General features: G+C 38.5%; 1 protein-coding gene across 12 annotated transcripts in view; it reads left to right on the top strand.

Annotated features, from left to right (window-relative positions):
- LOC122637967 (bromodomain adjacent to zinc finger domain protein 2B-like) overlaps nt 1–17665 on the top strand; it is a 126745-nt gene that overhangs the window by 54435 nt on the left and 54645 nt on the right. Inside the window, exon 1 of one of the 12 annotated variants that reach the window (XM_043830521.1) lies at nt 3833–4031. The exons of the other annotated variants lie outside the window; for them this stretch is intronic. The gene's annotated coding sequence lies outside the window, so the exon portion shown is untranslated. Of the gene's footprint in view, nt 1–3832; nt 4032–17665 lie in introns of those variants that run through there. 12 annotated transcript variants of the gene reach the window in all.

The following is a 17665-nucleotide window of genomic DNA, read 5'->3' as shown; positions in this document are numbered from 1 at the left end:
CTCTCTCTCTCTCTCTCTCTCTCTCTCTCTCTCTCTCTCTGTCTCTTTCTCTATGGCCTTCTATCAGTCGACGAGCGGCTTCTATCGGTTTCTGTCAAACTATAAATACTTGGTCGATTGACCAAGATAAGCATTGATCATTTTCGATCGTTTTTCCTCGATCAATAAACATCGATAATTTACTTCCTTTAATTTATATTTTTATATCGTTTTATATATCGTACCGATCTTATCGTTATCGGTTATAGATATTTACGATTTTGTCGAATGAATAAATGAATGAATGAATGAATGAATACAAAAAAAGAAAGAGAGAAAGAGAGAGAGAGAGAGATTTCCTCATAACACGAAATATTTCGTCTATCAAAATATTATTCTTTCCGTCGTTATAAAATAACATTTAAAAAGAGAAAAAAACGAGAGAGAGAGAGAGAGAGAGAGAGAGAGAGAGAGAGAGAGAAATACAATCTAATAAAAAAATTCATTCCGCCCGCAGAGTAGTCGGGATGGGGAAAGAAAGACGTGCAAAACACGAAGCATCGCGAAATCCGACGATAACGGGTTCGTCCGCGTGTGTATACGTGTTTCTCTCTCTCTTTCTCTGTCACTCTTTGGTTGTGTGTATTTTACGCGCATGTGTGTTTGTGAGAAAAAGATCGTGCTGGAAGGATAGCAATGCGGAGGCAATGCGGAAGCGGTGCGAGGGAGAGAAGATGCGTTTAACTGCGAGCGGTCGCTTTAGCACCGCTGAGATGCAACGAGAGGAAGGTGGTGATGGGAAAGGGGGTGGGACGAAGAGGGGAGGGATTGGGTAAAGAGGAGGGACAAGGAACGTCTCATACATACGTACGTACATGCACACACACACACACATACACACACATATATATATATGTGTGTGTATGTACGTACATACGTTTCTCCGTAGAACTCGCAAGTTCGTCGTGTGAGATTCGAGAACTCGACAACGACGACGAAGAGGACAACCATCGTCGTCTTCTCTTTGTACGTTCGTCGCGTTCGACGAGAGAAATATCCGCGAGGACTCTGGTGAAAGGACAAAGCGATCTTCTCTCTTTCTGTCTCTATCTCTATCTCTATCTCTGTCTCTGTCTCTTTCGAAGCTCCTTCGAGACTCCTATCGGTTCGCTTTGGTGACCCCATCTCGGCCGGATAGTTAGCGGAGTTTGCGATAGATAGAACTCATTGTCAGCGTAAAACTCCTTCGTCGCTCATTCTCCTAATCCGAAAATGTATTATCGTCGATTTGTTCTATCATTCGAATATTTTCGCCTTGACGGTTTACGTCTAGATATTCCTTCCCCGTCTTCCACCCCACCTTCTCGTTTACAATGAGTCATGATCGTTCTATGAATCATTTATTTGGCTTTACACCTGTAGTAAGGACTTCTGCGAGCACAGGTAACATTACTGACGTTAACATTCGAACAGGACAAAGCTGAGATTATAATTCTTCCTTTGCTATTCTAATGATAATAATTAATGTTATTATTACCGTTATAATTATAATTTCTGTCTATAAAATTTATAATCTGTCTTTTATATACATACATAGATATATATACTTTACATATAAATATATATATATATATATATATATATATATTTAATAGTATACATAACGAACGACAGGTATATACATACATACATACATACATACATACATACATACATACATAGCTCATAGACGATGTGGCAGGACTATAATGTCGGAATGTAGAATCGAACCGGTTTACTCGCGAGACGTCGCGCGTATTTTCCAACGTCATGGTCACGTGAACCGTGAGTGCTCTTGTCCAGACAAAAATCATTTATATTTCTTCCTTTAAAGTGCATTTTCGCACGTGACCCTGACATTGGGATAATGGGTTCAAACGTTTTCTTTCCTTTCCTTTCCTTTCCTTTTCTTTTCTTTCCTTTTCGTTTCTTTTTCTTTTCTTTCGAATATCTTTTGTTTCCTACGAGAACACAATAGGACAACGCGTAAGTTATAGGCGCAACGGATGGGAAATTACAGATCGGTAAAACGTGGCCCGATGAGTCGTTATGACGAGAATAATCAGAACCGATCGGAGATAAGGACGCGAACGACGCGGCGAATTCGATATTTGAATCGTTTAATATTTTCACTTACGTGTATTAACGTAAGTAAAACGATTCCGCATACCTATACATAATTATATCGTAACACGATTCTATAATCCAATATCACTTTGATATGATCTAATCTCTATATGCGCGTAACTCTATATATATATATATATATATATCTAATTTAATTATGTACGTTCCGTTCTTCCACATATCTATGCATTATAAATAGAATTAGATATAATATTAGAGATCGGAATGTTATTAGAATATAATTACATAGACCGGTTTGATTGATATTAATATCAACGATCGAAAAAAAAAGGAAAGCGAAAGAAAACAAAAGAAATGAGAAATAGCTAAACGAGTAATTATCTATCTCGGAGTGTCATCGTGCGATACACGTAAACGAATAGAAAGCGCGAGAGAGAAAGAGAGAGAGAGAGAGAGAGAGAGAGAGAGAGAAAGAAAAAAAAATAAACACACGTAGAAAGATGCATGCAAGGCGGCACACACGCGGCCGAGCGGGAAAGTCTGGCCAACCGCACGTTCCGAGTACGAAGCACGTGGTACGCGCAGTTACTCCTTTCCGTGTCGTGTCGAGAGTGCTAGTGGTGGTGGTGTCGCTGAGTAGTAGTGGTGGAAGTGACGCTAGTGGTGGTGGTAGAGGAGTAGCGGCAACAGTGATAGTAGTAGTAGTAGTAGTAGTAGTAGTAGTAGCGTAGTAGTAGTGTAGCAGCGAAGCGATGACGGTAGTGGTGGTGGTGGTAGTGGTGGTGGTGGTAGTGGTGGTAGTGGTGGTGGTATTGGCGGCGGCGGCGGCGGCGGCGGCAGTAGTAGTAGTGGCAACGGCGGAGGAGGAGGAGGAGTGGTGGTGGTGGTGGTGGTGGTGGTGGTGGTGGTAGATGCGATGGCGATGGTGCCGCTAATGGCAGTGTGCGTCGAGCGGCGGCCCTGTCCTGTATGACTCGTGCGTGCGTGCGTGCGTGCGTGCGTGCGTGTTTGCCTGCTTGCCTGCTTGCTTGCCTCCGCGTTCGTGAGTTAGTGCTGCGTGCGTTGCACTCGCTTTCGTTGGCTTCGACTTCAACGATACGCGCGTTTTATTATATATTTTCTCGATTTCTCTAACACGGTTCTTTCAAGTATATTCGAACTCCGACACGGTTGTACGCGTATATATATATATATATATGTATATATATATATATATATTTAGTTCGCGTTATTTCTCCAGTCTCTCTAGTCGTTTAAATGCGATCCTCTTTTCTCTCGTCGTTTCTCTTTTTTTTTTTTCCTTTTCTTTTTGTGGTGAACGACGGTAAGAGAAACGACATTGCTACCGAGGAGGTGAGATCGTTGTGTTGCAACGTTGCGTGTGAATCAGTGATGAAGATGATCGATCGTTGTTTGTTTTATTTATGTTAGTAGTTTGCATCCCCTTCCCCCACTCTTTTTCTCTCACACGCTCACACACACACACACACACACACGTATCTTTCCCCCTCTTACCCGAGTGAAGTTCATTCGAGTGAAGTTATCTCTAACAGTGAAAAGAGATAAATAGTAGTAGTGAAGTGATAGTTCATCGGTGCAGTATGCAAAATTCGTGCAGAATATGATTAGACTAGAAAGAGAGAGAGAAAAAGAAGAAGGATGGTTTTATTGCGAAGCTAACCGACACTGACGTGGCTTTGTCGCATATTATTCTTTTTTTTTCTTCTTCTTCTTCTTCTTCGTCTTCTCTTCTGCTTCCTTTGAAAAAGGCGCTCGAGCTCGACAATCTTAAGTCCGTATCAGGGGTATTTACCGATCGCAGACGAGGATTTAATCGTTCTTGGATCGGCGTTGCGATCTACGATACGAGAGCACGCTCTTGTTGACGTCATGCGTTCGATGAGCTCAGTCATTTGTGCAATCAGGTATGTACTCTGTGCTTGGATACGAAAGAGAACGCGACACCGACGTACGTACACGTACGTACGTTTTTCAAAGAAAACTCGCGTTACGACGTTATTTCCTGCTTTTTCTTTCTTTCTTTCTTTCTTTCTTTCTTCCTTCCTTTCTTTCTTTATTTTTTGTTTTGTTTTTGTTTTTATTCTTTCTTTCTTTTTTTTTTAAATAATCTCACATCGATAATATATAATTAATTATAGGATATATAATTACGCTTAATATTTTTATACCGACGACCGATTACTAAATATTTTATTGAAAGAGAGCGTGATGTATAAAGAGAAAGAAATATGTATTATGTGTATATATATATGTGTGTGTGTGTGTGTTCCGAGCTGGACATTTTATACAATGACGATAATACGACTTCGTATGTTATTAATACAAATTTGTATGTAATAATAACAATTTACACGCAACGCGCACGTACATACATATATATATATATATATATATATATATATATATTTGATTAATTCATCAATTCGTCTTAAAAAAAAAAAAAAAAAGGAGAAAGGAAAGAAAACTCGCATGAATCTTTCTAATCTCGCGACATTAGAAAAGGCTTTTTTTTCGAGTTCGAAGCTAGCATGGAAAAGATAGTCATCGTCTCTCGTTCATCACGACGACGAAGACGACGAAAACGACGAGAACGAAACTTCTTACCTGCTTCTTTTCCCTCGAGTCGTGTTCGTGTTTTCTGTCTCTTTCTTCGGCGTTTCTTGCCGAGTTCCAGGAGCGTGTTCGGCTTCTCCTCCTTCGGACCTTCACCGAGATCCATCCGTCCGTCCATTTGTTCGTCCGTCCGTCCGTCCATCCGTCCATCCGTTCGTTCGTTCGTTCGTTCGTTCGTTCGTTCGTTCGTTCGTTCGTTCGTTCGTTGCTTGCTCTCTCTCTCTCTCTCTCTCTCTCTCTCTCTTTCTTTCTCTCTCTCTCTCTCTCTCTCTCTCTCTCTCTCTCTCTTGCTGGTCGAATCAGTTTGCAGTGTGGTTCTCGTCGTACGAGCCACGTGGATCTTGCTTCGTCCTCTTGCCGATTCCGGTCGATCGCTTTCCAACCGGTTTTCGTTCGCTTCCCAAAAAGCTTGTCTGTCTCTATCTCTATCTCAATCTGTATATATGTATGTATGTATGTATGTATATTTCTTTATGAGAGATATCGCGATATAAATAGTGTCAACCTAAAGTGACCAAGTGATAACGCGACTTTAATTTACGCGGATCGATGGAAAATTAGAAAAATCTATGATTAATAATCTTAGATATATATATATATATATAAATATAAATATAAATTTATTATTTATATATATATATATATATAAATTCGTAAGATGATTTTCATTCGCATCGTTTTTCTTATCCTCTTTTTTCTTTTTTCACTCTTGAAAAAATTAATCTTAATTTTCTTTCTCCTTTGGTTCTCAGTTTATTTCCTCTTCTTCTCTTCTTTCTCTTCCTCTCTTCCTTCTTCCTTTTTTTTTTTTTTTAATCGATCAATTAATTAATTAACCGATAACGATATTACGATCAAAGATTCAATAAGATCGAATTAGACTTCCTTGAGACACACACACACACACACACACACACATTTACCTGTGTACATATTCGTGCAAGTGTTCGTGAAAAAAATAAAAGAAGATTGGAAGGAAAGAAGGAAGGAAGAATTATCATAGCGAAGAGAAAATATCACGAGCTTGCTTGGCTTGTGGACTTTCCGTAACGTAAGTTGCTCGTGCACGCACGTCATCCGGTCTTGCAGTATCGGTACATCGGTTTGCAGTATTTCGTTACAACGACTACTACCTCTCTCTTCCTCCTTCTCTCCCTCTCTCTCTCTCTCTCTCTCTTTCTCTCTTACACTCACTGTTGTCGATATACACCTACGCGTATACGCGTGTGCGTGGTTTTACCTGCCTACGCTTTCTTCCACGAAGGCTCGCTATTTTTCTTCTTCGAAAAAGAGAGAGAAAGAAAGAGAGAGATAACTAGAAGAATAGTTTCGTACCATTCGAACATGGTATCTTTCTTCTTTTACAGAAAATATTTTCGTTCTTACGTTTTATCAAAATTGATTATTATTATCATCATCGTCGTCGTCGTCGTCGTCGTCGTCGTCGTCGTCGTCATCATTCTTTTGCTTTTCTCTTTATCCTTCAAAATAAATATCGTATGTTTGTCTTTGACCGAAAAATGTTATCGTTCTTACGTTTCACCGAAAATGATTTATTACTATTATTATTATTATTATTATTATTATTATTATTATTATTTATTCTGTTCTTTTTTTCGTCAAAATAAATAATATCTCGATATCTATTTTCAATTTGTTTCACGATTATTATCGTCTATGATAATCGGTACGATTTGAAGTACTACTACGGATGAACGATCGTTCTTCTTCTTCCTCCTCCTCCTCTTCCTCCTTCAACTTCTCCTCCTCTCACGGTCGTTAACCGTTCTACAAATATTCTCTCGACGTGGCGAAAACAATGAGTTTCACCTTGTATGATGTACGTACGTACGTACGTACGTACGTATGTATGTATACGCGCGTAGATACTTGTATGTATGTATTTACAATACACAGAAGAACAACGTTAGTACTTTCTGAACGGACGAGACGATCGAGAGCGGAAGCAGGGGACTCTTTCCTTTCTTTTCTTTCTCCTTCTCCACCTCCACCTCCACCTTTCTCTCTCTCTCTCTCTCTTTCTCTTTTTTTTCTTCTCTCTTTCTCTCTTTACGAAGACACGGCGACTCGCTCCGACGGCTTCTCGTCACGGTTTCGTGATCACCTTTCAAGACATCGGGATTATTGAGCGCGTTCGGTACTAGAAAGGAAAGAGTGAGAGGGAGTGAGAGGTAGGGAGAGGGAAAGAGAAAGAGAGAGAGAGAGAATTTACAATGCTGAGACTATGCTCTGTCTTTGTCTCGCACTATGCGTCATTGTACTCGCAATGTGTCATTACAATCATCATAACACGCGTTACTCTGCAAGAATTTTCTCTTATAGGAAGAAAGAGATAGGTAGATAGGTAGATAGATAAATAAAGATAGAGATAGAGAGAGAGAGAGAGAGAGAGATATACGAGCAGCATTAGATTCGATCAGTTCGATGTGAGTAAGCCTACGTTCGAAGTAAACTCTCTTCAAAGGTGATCGTGTCATTCCGATTAAACGATCTATCTATCTATCTATCTATCTATCGTTATGAGAGCATAGAAATACCTTGATAATCTCGTGATGCTTAAAGAAAATGTTGTCTAATTATTTAGTATCTATCTAACGATAAGAACTCGTAGTTGAAAAAAAAGAGAAAGAAAGAGAGAGAGAGAGAGAGAGCGTCGAACGTGTTTTCGCGTTGAATTAGTTTATTACATAGATATATGGCGTAGGCGTAAGAATGTATTTCGTGTCGACTCATCTCTTTCTCTTTTTCTCTCTCCCTCCCTCTTTCTCTCTCTCTCTCTCTCTCTCTCTCTCTCTCTCTCTCTCTCTTTCACACACACATATACACGCCCGTATTTTCTTTCTTACAGGTGTACAAAGTATGGCGCAATCATAAGTAGAACGTATAGATCGAGAAAGACTTCGTCACTTTCTAACTCATCGTTTTTTTCCCTCTTATCTCTCGATGATTTATTAATCCTTAATCATTTAAATTTGTATCGTCATATATATATATATATATATATATATATATATATATATATCTTTTTCGAGTTATGGACGAGTTTTTCCGATATATGGATTTCATTCAATGAATGGACTCATGAATGACTATCTATCTATCTATCTATCTATCTATCTATCTATCTATCTATCTATCTATCTATCTATGTACGGCTTGACGCCGTTGATGATTGAAAAATGTTTCGAGTTCGATTCGAAGATAGTCGATCAAGTTCGACTATACGTGCGGACAAAGAGAGAGAAGAGTTTTAATCGCTCGAATAGCATGCCTCGTCGTACCGTACGTACGTATGTAAGTACTTACATACCTAAGAACATACGTACGTACCTATATACATACATACATATATACACACGTACATACATATATACATACATACGCGAATCGATTACTTTGGCAACTTACTCTCCGACGCATTATCGACCCAACGCGTTCTTGATATTTGGAACGAGGCTGACCGGTCGATGCCAACATTTCTTTTTCTTTTTTATTTTTCTCTTTTCTTTCTTTTTTGTCTTTTTTCTTCCTTTTTTTTTCTCTTTCCTTTTCTTTCCTTTTCTTTTTCTCGTTGCCAGTATCATGTACGTATCACATCACCTTCTCAAATATTCAGACACATACAGAGATATCTACTTGTTCTCATCGTTTAAACAAGCAGAGTAAAAAAGAAAAAAGAAAACCTTAAAAAAAAAAAAAAAGGAAAGAAAACTACCAACTATTCGTCCCCTACATACATACATATATATACCCGATAAAATTAACGAAGAAGAAAAATCTTTCATGCGACGTTAATTGTAATTGAAAGTACAAGAAAATATTTATAACGGACTTGCTAAGATCGTGTTCCCTTCACCACCCCCATAAAAAAAGAGTTACAAAAATAAAACATTCCTCGCCTATCTCTTAGATCGCGTGCGAATTAACGAACGTCTGCGTACTCGAGAATTTTTAATCGACAAATGAAAAAAGATAGAAGAAGAAGAAGAAGAATAAGAAAAAAAAAAAAGAAAAAAGAGAAAAGATTCGGTTTGATATAAGTACCGAGAAAGAGAATCTTCCATAGAAGTACTAACCCAGACGATTGAAGGTGTAGTAAGCAGTAAGAAGCTCGTTTCGCGATCGATCGGATCGACCATATACTCTCTCTCTCTCTCTCTCTCTCTCTCTCTCTCTCTCTCTGTCTTTTTCTCTGTATATGTAACGTGCGCGCGAAAACGAGAGCGTTATCGGCCACTGTCGTGATACGTCATTTTGGGGGATGTTAAATGTGCGCGTAAAGACGCAATTATATAAGAAGAGAGAAGGATGAAGAGAGGAGAAGAAGAAGAGGGTAGGAAGAGGGAGGGAGGGAGGGAGGAAGGGGAAGGTGAAGACGAGGAGAAGATGGTGGAAAGAAGAGGGAGGTAGGAGGTAGGAGGGTGGAAGGTGGAGGGGGAAGGGAGGAGGAGGAGAAGAAGGAGCGTACGGTTCGGGGAACGGTAAGAATTATTTTGGGAAGAGCGAAGCGGTTTACCTCGGTCAAATACGAGCGAGTCAGCAAGCGAATTCCAAGCTGCTGTTGATCGGCACGATTTTCTCTCTCTCTTTCTCTCTTTCTCTTTGTCTCTTTCTCTCGGTTCGTTTCTCGTACAGATCTCTGTGTCTCTCTCTTTCTCTCTCTCTCTCTCTCTCTCTCTCACGCTTCCATCTTGTCTCGCACCGTCTTGGAAAGGACACCTACGAAAAAGTTGTTTTGCCATCTTGAAATATGTTTTTCTTACCGTGTCGACTCGAATCAACGTCGGAACGTGCTCCGAAGTTAAGTTCGTCGATTCGGAGAGACGATTCCTTTTCTTGTATCTTTCTTTCTTTATCTCTCTTTCTCTCTCTCTCTCTCTCTCTCTCTCTCTCTTTCTTTCTTTCTTTATGTACATACTCGAGAAATAGAGAGAACGTTATACGGATTTGTCACGTTGTTTGTTTGCTATATATTTTATATATATATTTTTTTTTATTTCTTGTAATATGTATTTTGTAATCCGAGTAACTAGTTGAGAACAACTCGTTGAGAAAATTAATGCAAGTATGTAACGTAGGCTTCTTCATCTTTTCTTTTTTATTTCTTTCCTTTTTTCCCTTTTTCCTTCCTTTCTTATTTCCCGTGCGATATCCTTGTATCGTAATCTGTGCGTACGTAAGAACGATATAAGAAGTAATAAATACACGTAACCACTTAGATACATCGAATCTTTGATTACCTACATATATGCACGTGTGTATGTTCGGTGCGAAACAGAGGTAGGGGATATTTCAGCTCGATTTTCGCATTTCTCGCATTACCTGTTCTCTAACAACAACAACAACAACAGCAACAACAACAACAACAACAACAACAGCAACAACGCTACGCAACGCAGAATGCAAGAAAGAAAGCGAACGAGCATTGTAATTATTCGATCGTGCTCTCGCACGTAGGTAGGTAGGTAGGTACATAGTAGGTAACCAAAACGCGCGTCCGAGAGCTTCGTGTTTCACAGTCAGCGGTCGAATAAAAACAAAATAACAAAAGGTTTGCACAAATCCCTGTACGTACATACATACATACATACATGCGTACATACATGGTTAGATTGATATAACGATAACCAACCACGTGTCTCTATCTCTCACAATCAGAGGGAGAGGGAGGGTGAGAGAGAGAGAGAGAGAGAGAGAGAGAAGCGTTGATCGCTCGTTGGAAGATCCAGCTATTTTTTATTTTTTTTTTTTTATTTTTTCATTTTTTTTTTCTACAGCGCTCTGCGCATAACGCGCGTTCGGACTAATTAAACTAAATTACAGTTGCCCTGGCCATTAATTAATTCGTCGGTAGTACGACACCTGCCATGGGACACCTACTATTCGCGGTACACGTTTTCGACGTTTATACTTTATCGGAAGTGACAGTTTTCGATCGATTTAACCGAACACGGGTGTCATGGAAAGTCGAAGGAAAAATTTTCCGCTCTGAGGGTTTATCAAAATGAACGAAACAAAAAACTAATAAATAAGTAAATAAATAAATATAAATAAATAGATAGATAGACGGATAGATGGATAGATAAATAAATAAAAAGAAAGGGAAAAAAAAGAAGAAGAAAGAAAAATGCGATGCGAATTTAACGATATCATTTTTATTCATTTCACTTTTCGCCGGTGCATAGATGTATTCATTTGTTAGTCAAAAGAGGACATATTTTTGGCTGTAATGTATATACGCTCACATGTGTGTATATATATATATATATATATATATATATATATATATATATACACAAAGAAAATATTTATTTTATTACTAAAATAAGCAATAGATAATTTTATTGATCGTATAAAAGATAATATATATAATAATATATACATAACACCCATACACGTACACGCACATTAACATATTTTTATTGACACGAAAAGTATACAAGAAAGGTTTCGTACTCTCGACAACATCCTGAACATACAATCCACTACAAGCATAACCCCTATGTCCCCTTTCTTCTCCCCCTCTCTCTCCCTTTCATTGTCCCATCTCTAAAGAATTTCAAACCGAGGGAGATCACGTCGAGCGCCATTAGAAGCCTTTCCAAAAGCGTCTCGCAGCGGCATGGAAACTGTGACGAAAACGAGGAACTCGCGACTCTCTGGCCGCCTCTACACGATCGATCTCTCCTCCGCGTCTCTCTCTCTCTCTCTCTCTCTCTCTCTATGTCCGGGACTCTCCCTCTCTCCTTCTCTCTCTCTCTCTTTCCCTCTCTCTCTCTCTCTCCCTTTACCTTCCACCGTATCCTTGCTTCGTATTCTCCACAGAGAGACTGCGATCCGGATCGGCGGTCGGCTTTTCGAACGAAGGAAGGTGCACACGCGCGCGCACACACCATCTCTCTCTCTCTCTCTCTCTCTCTCTCTCTCTCTCTTTCAGCAGCCCTGGAGAAAGAGCAAAAGAGAGAGGGAGAGGGAGAAGTGGAAAGAGGGATATTCGATGGCACGTCGGGATAGTTAGTCGACGATGTCGAGCCGACTAATACGTCGATGGAAAGAGAGTATCGACGTTCTCCTCTGTCTCTCTCTCTCTCTCTCTCTCTCTCTCTTTAGCAAGCAACGAGATCGCGTCCGTCCTCTCGTCGCACCGACCACAGAAGCTCTCAGAGGCCGCCGTTTGCGTCACGCGAGTACCTCGTGCACGCGTGTGCGTTGGACGCGAGCCGAGATCTCTCCTCGTTATTCCCTCTTCTTCCTCTTCATTCTCCTCCTTCTTCTTCCTCCTCATCCTCCTTTTTCTTCTCATCTTCCTCCACATCGTCGTCTTCTTCGTCGTTTTCGTCGGCTTCGTTTTCGTCTTCGTTTTAGTCATAGTCATCGTCGTAGTCATAGTCATAGTAGTCATCTTTGACAGAATCGAATCGTTTTTCTTCTCACGCTGGACCTTTAAATCGATCCTCACCTATCCCTCGTTATATTTTACGTTTGAAACGTTCGTTTAGCTATCGATAATATAGATTCATAATCGAGATTATATATCGATTATGTCGATATGTTATTATATATCGATATATATCGAGTAGATTTTTTGTTGTTTTCTTTTTTCCTCCTTTTTCTCTCCTCTCTCTCTCTCTCTCTCTCTCTCTCTTTCTTTTTTTCTCTCTTTTCTTTTCTCTCTCCCTCCCCGCTACTTTACCGTTGCGTTAGAGAGATAACACGAGTCTTTTATCTTTGCAATAATACGAGCGAGAATTCTTTTCTCCTTTCTTTTTTTTTTTTCTTTTTTTCTTTTTCCGTTCTGTTTTTTTCATTCTTTAATTCCTTTTTATTTCATTCTTCTGTTTTTCTTTTTATTTCACCTTTATACGCGTATGTTTATCGTTACGTGGATGTTGATCTTTTTACGATTTCAAATGTACCTTACGTTCTTATCGATCTTATTTATTGAACGAATAAAACTTTCGTAAATATAACCTACCAGAAGGAATATCTCTTGAAACTTATGGTATTGTAAAAAAAAAAAAAAAAGAAGAAGAAGAAAAACAAAAAAGAATTAAAAAACAAAATAATTTCCAACCATTATCTCGATAATAAATAGAAGTATCATAGGGGTGGGGGTGTAGAGGGAAGGGGAGGGATATCGAGATAAGAGTTTACTTTTCTTCTCTTTCGGAGATATCAAGATCAAGAAAAGCATGTACTTTTACCGATCGTAAGACGTTAAGGAAGATAGACTTACTACGGAGTCGGAGTCCTTACGAACTCCGTTCGTTCTCTCCTCCTGCTGTTTGTCGGTGTATCCTTAATACACACACACAACACAGACACGCGCGTATACACAGAAAGAGAAAGATATACACGTACGCATACAATAAAAAGAAGGAAGAGAGAGAGAAAGAGAGAGGAGCTCGTGCGGCGAGTCTTTATGCGATCGCAAACTCGGACACATTGAAAGTTACATTCATATGTGTGTCTGCATCGATGCAACTGCAGCTTAACTTGGAGGGTGAGGCGGAAGGCAGGCAGGCAGGCAGGCAGGCAGGCAGGCAAGCAAGTAAGCAAGCAGGCAGGCAGCAGGGCAAGTAAGCAAACGAACAGGCAGGCAAGCAAGCAGGCAGGCAGCAAGCAAAAGCAGGCACGCATATTTCCGAGCGTGACGCACCTTGGACGCTGGGCTTGGCTCACGGTGCAGGAGATATCGTTATACAGCTTTGTGCCTCTTCGTTTGTGCGCGTGCGTACGTCCTCTGACGACTACGAATACGACGACGACGACGACGACGACGACGACGACGACGACGACGACGTACGACGTACGACGTACGACGTAAGACATAAGACGAGGTGAAGGTGGAGGAGAGAACGAGAAAATCGCGATCAGTGTAAGAGAGAAAAAGAGAGAGAGATATGGGGACGATGAAAGAGGAAAAGAGTAAGAATGAGTTAAAAAGAGAGAGAGAGAAATGGACACGCACGACGCGTAAGCGGATACGCTACGCTTATACGAATAGATATATGTATGTGTATATATATATATATATATTGGGTGAGACTGGAAAGTATGATATTTTACTGTTAACTCGTCTTATCTCTAACCAACGATAAGCATTGTTAACATTTGATTTACTTACATCTGATTATTATATAATATGTAATATGTATAATATGATTTATTTAATAGAGACGTTATACAGGAAGTTCCGAATCAAAAATACAAAAAAAAAAAGAAAAAGAAAGAGTTCTCGCGGACGATCGATAATTTTCTTTTTCGTATATCTTTTATTTTGTTTTTATTTTTTTTATTTTTTTTATTTTTTTGTTAAATATTCGCGTTTCTCGCGGTGTTCATCATTTTATTTGTCGTTTAACGAACTACACCCTATTACGTTAACGTCACCCGGTATAGTCATCCTCTAACGCACGATTAACTGCCGGTTCCTTTTCCGTCGTGATGTGGACGACTCTTTATACGAGTGTTCTGCCGCTTTGCTAACTGCCAACCAACCGGTACACGTACCTATGTACCTATCTACCTACCTACCTATCTACCTACCTACCTACCTACCTATCTACGGACTGCTAACTGTCAGTACTAGTAATAATAGTAGTAGTAGTAGTAGTAGTAGTAGTAGTAGTAGTAGTAGTAGTAATAGTAATAGTAGTAGTAATAGTTGAAAGAAAAAGAACGTAGAAAGAGAAAGAGAAGGGACGAATGAACGCAACCCCCTTTCCCGCGCACCCTTACGGACTCTCTAAAGGATTAAAATCGATCCGACTTTGCGTTCCCCTTCCGGAACATGAGAAACGCTCTAAGGTGACTCGTGAGGAAAAAGAGATCGTAATGGTCTTTTCTTATTTCATATATTCTCTCTCTTTCTCTATTTTTCTCTTTCTCTTTTTTCTTTTTTTTTTTTCTTTTTCTTTTTTATCTCCATCTTTCACGTTTAAATGTTAAATAAGTAATGCACAGATTCATTACGCCCAATCTCTCTCATCAAATCTATTTTCTATCCCGTTGTATTAATTTATATTGTATTTTTTATTTTTATTTCTTTTTCTTTTGCTTCCTTTTTCTTTTTTTTTTTTTTTTTTTTTGTTGCCTACGGAAACGTATTAAAATTGTGTTCGAATGGAACGAACTCCGAATGGAGAAGTCGGACGGCAGTCTTTCGTTAATAATAACTTTCGCTCGATAGAGATGCGAAGCTGATGATCGATATATGGTTAAAAGTGCTACGTCAACGACAACGACGACGACGACGGTGGCTTCTTTAAACGTATCGACGTTAACGTCCGTGCGAGCTACGTTGACAGCTATCTTTGATTTTTATCGTCTCTTTTTTCTTTTCCTTTTTTTTTTTTCTTTTCTTTTTTCTTTTTTCCTTCCTACGAATGTCTCGACTTAAAGTATTCTACGGAAATTGACGAGTGACGTTCGAAGGTTTAAAAGAAAAAAGGAGACAAAAAAGAAAGACAGAGAAGAAGAGAAAAAGAAAGAGAGAGAGAGAGAGAGAGAGAGAGAGAGAGAGAGAAGAAAGAAAAAATAAATGTACGATCTGAAGATAGATTGATTAATCGATCGATCGATCGAATTTTTTCGATCGTCTCATTACGTTTTTCTTTGTCCCCTATTTTATTTTCATCCTTTATTTCTTGTTTTACTTGTTCATTTTCTTCTTCTATTTCTTGTTTTCTCAACAAACGGAAGGAAAACGAATAAAAACCGATCTCTCCTGTCCGATCTAAGATGTGTTTTCGCGTATCATCGAACACGGAAGTTTCGAGATAGTCGTTCGAAAGAGAGAAGGAAACGAAGAACGGCTAGGCAATAAAATCGTATCGGCGGAAACATGGCGATTCGCGTGCTCGTTTACGTTCGTTTTAATTAAGTATCGTCTATGGCGTTTTGCACTTTCACGTAGGAACCTACGGAATGGATATCTGTGGTTTTTCGTGCGTCCGTTTTTGCGGCCTGATCGAACTACCCCTTTGAATACGTTTATGTACATACATATCTACTACATACATACATATATACATATATATATATATATAACTATATACATACATATGGATATATGTATATGTATATGTATATATATATATATATATGTATTTATATACATAGCTATTCGGTGATTCGGACTTGCGGTCTTTGAAAACACGATTCGATAGGAAAAATCATAGTCTGCGGACGCGGCCCAAAAACTATCGGTAGAGTTTCATATCGTGCACGAAAGTGTGTCTGCGGTCGTACGTTCGAAAAGAGCCGCCAATCTGCGCGTAAACGGACTTCGTCCTTTCCGTTATTTTATATGTGTATATATATATACGTATGTATATATACGTATGTATATCCTTTCAACGATTCGTCCTTTTTCTTTCCGACTTTACGATTATTACGTCTCAAATGATTTTCATAGCGATCGATATAATCGAATGAATAAACGCGTAAATCGAAATAGAAAATCCAGGGAATATTACTGATCCTTCTTAATCGTTGGATTACGTCGAAACGAAATCGTAATAGAATTTCGAATACGTGTTCGTAGGTAACTATAGTCGATAAAGAAAAACCTGGCAATATGTTATGACAAGGGAAACGATGAAAGTCGAAGTACTCTGATTGGACAAGAGCCAGGAAATTTCAAGAGATCCGTTATAGATAGATAGATACACGTATACACACACACACACACATCATCGAAAAGAAGTCGCGAAAAGAAGAGTAACTTCGAAGAGCGAGAAAAAGGGTCGACTATATATCGATATATCATAATACGTTTATATACGTAACACCGTATATAATTTATATCGAGATATCCAGAGAAAATCTGGTTATCTAGGATAATCTCGAAGATATCATTTTCTTTCTATTTCTTTGTTCCGTCTAACGGGTCTTCGCATAAATTTTCATTATTTAAATAATAGTAATATTTGACGATTCTTACGAGAATATCGAAATGGATTTTATCTCGACCATTAAACGTAGGTTCTATCTCGCTTTTCTTTTTTCTCTGTTGTTGTTTTGTTTTGTTCTCTCCTTTTTTCTTTTTTTTTTTTTTTTTTTTTTTTTTTAATCGATTATAGAAACAAGAAGACACGTTTTAATACACTTAATTAGAACTGCGTCAGAACTCTTGCGCGATTACTTCTTTACAATTGTATGTTTTTGCCTTTCGTCAAGGTGTTAAACGTTTGCAACGTTATTTACTACGTCTAATTGCATACGTTTTGTGCGAATCGATCTTTGAACGATAATATTTATTATAACGAGCTCTTGTATTATCGTTTATGAATTAGTAATAGTTCAGCGAGCGAATCAATTCAAAAGGGTCTCCATTTTCGTACGATAATTTTTCCGATAAATTAAACTCACCGCGGATATTATTTATTTATAATTATAAAGCTTAAATAGAGCTTAAAATGTATGAGAGAGTCTATCGTCGTTCTGGTTGTCGGTTTCTGAACGAAAAATAATTAGACCAGTACCGGTATTTTTTCTTCTCTCTCTCTCCCTCCCTCCTCTGTCATATTCGTTTCGAATGTTACGCGTCAACGGAGTCCATTGTCGAATAAATATCTCCCTCGTTGATTGTTTAGGAAAAATGTTCCATTCGTTATTATCGTTATTAACGAAATATGGAATCACCACATATAGAAACGATACCGAGTGATATCGAATTGATACAAATTTCAATTATTTTACGTTTTCATTGCTTTAGCTAATCAATGTTTTATTAGTATAATAATATCCAATTATAAATTCTATTTTATTATATTCTTTAATAGCTCTTATTTATAAGATTATGAATTATTTTATAAACTTTAGAAAAATACAGATGAATACGCACGGAGAGAAATATCGAAATGATAAAAATTTCTCAAGTATTTAATCTTTTCATCGT

Source organism: Vespula pensylvanica, chromosome 2 (genome assembly GCF_014466175.1).
Source record: "Vespula pensylvanica isolate Volc-1 chromosome 2, ASM1446617v1, whole genome shotgun sequence".
NCBI classification, from domain to species: Eukaryota; Metazoa; Arthropoda; class Insecta; order Hymenoptera; family Vespidae; genus Vespula; species Vespula pensylvanica.
This window is presented reverse-complemented; position numbering and strand designations above follow the sequence as displayed.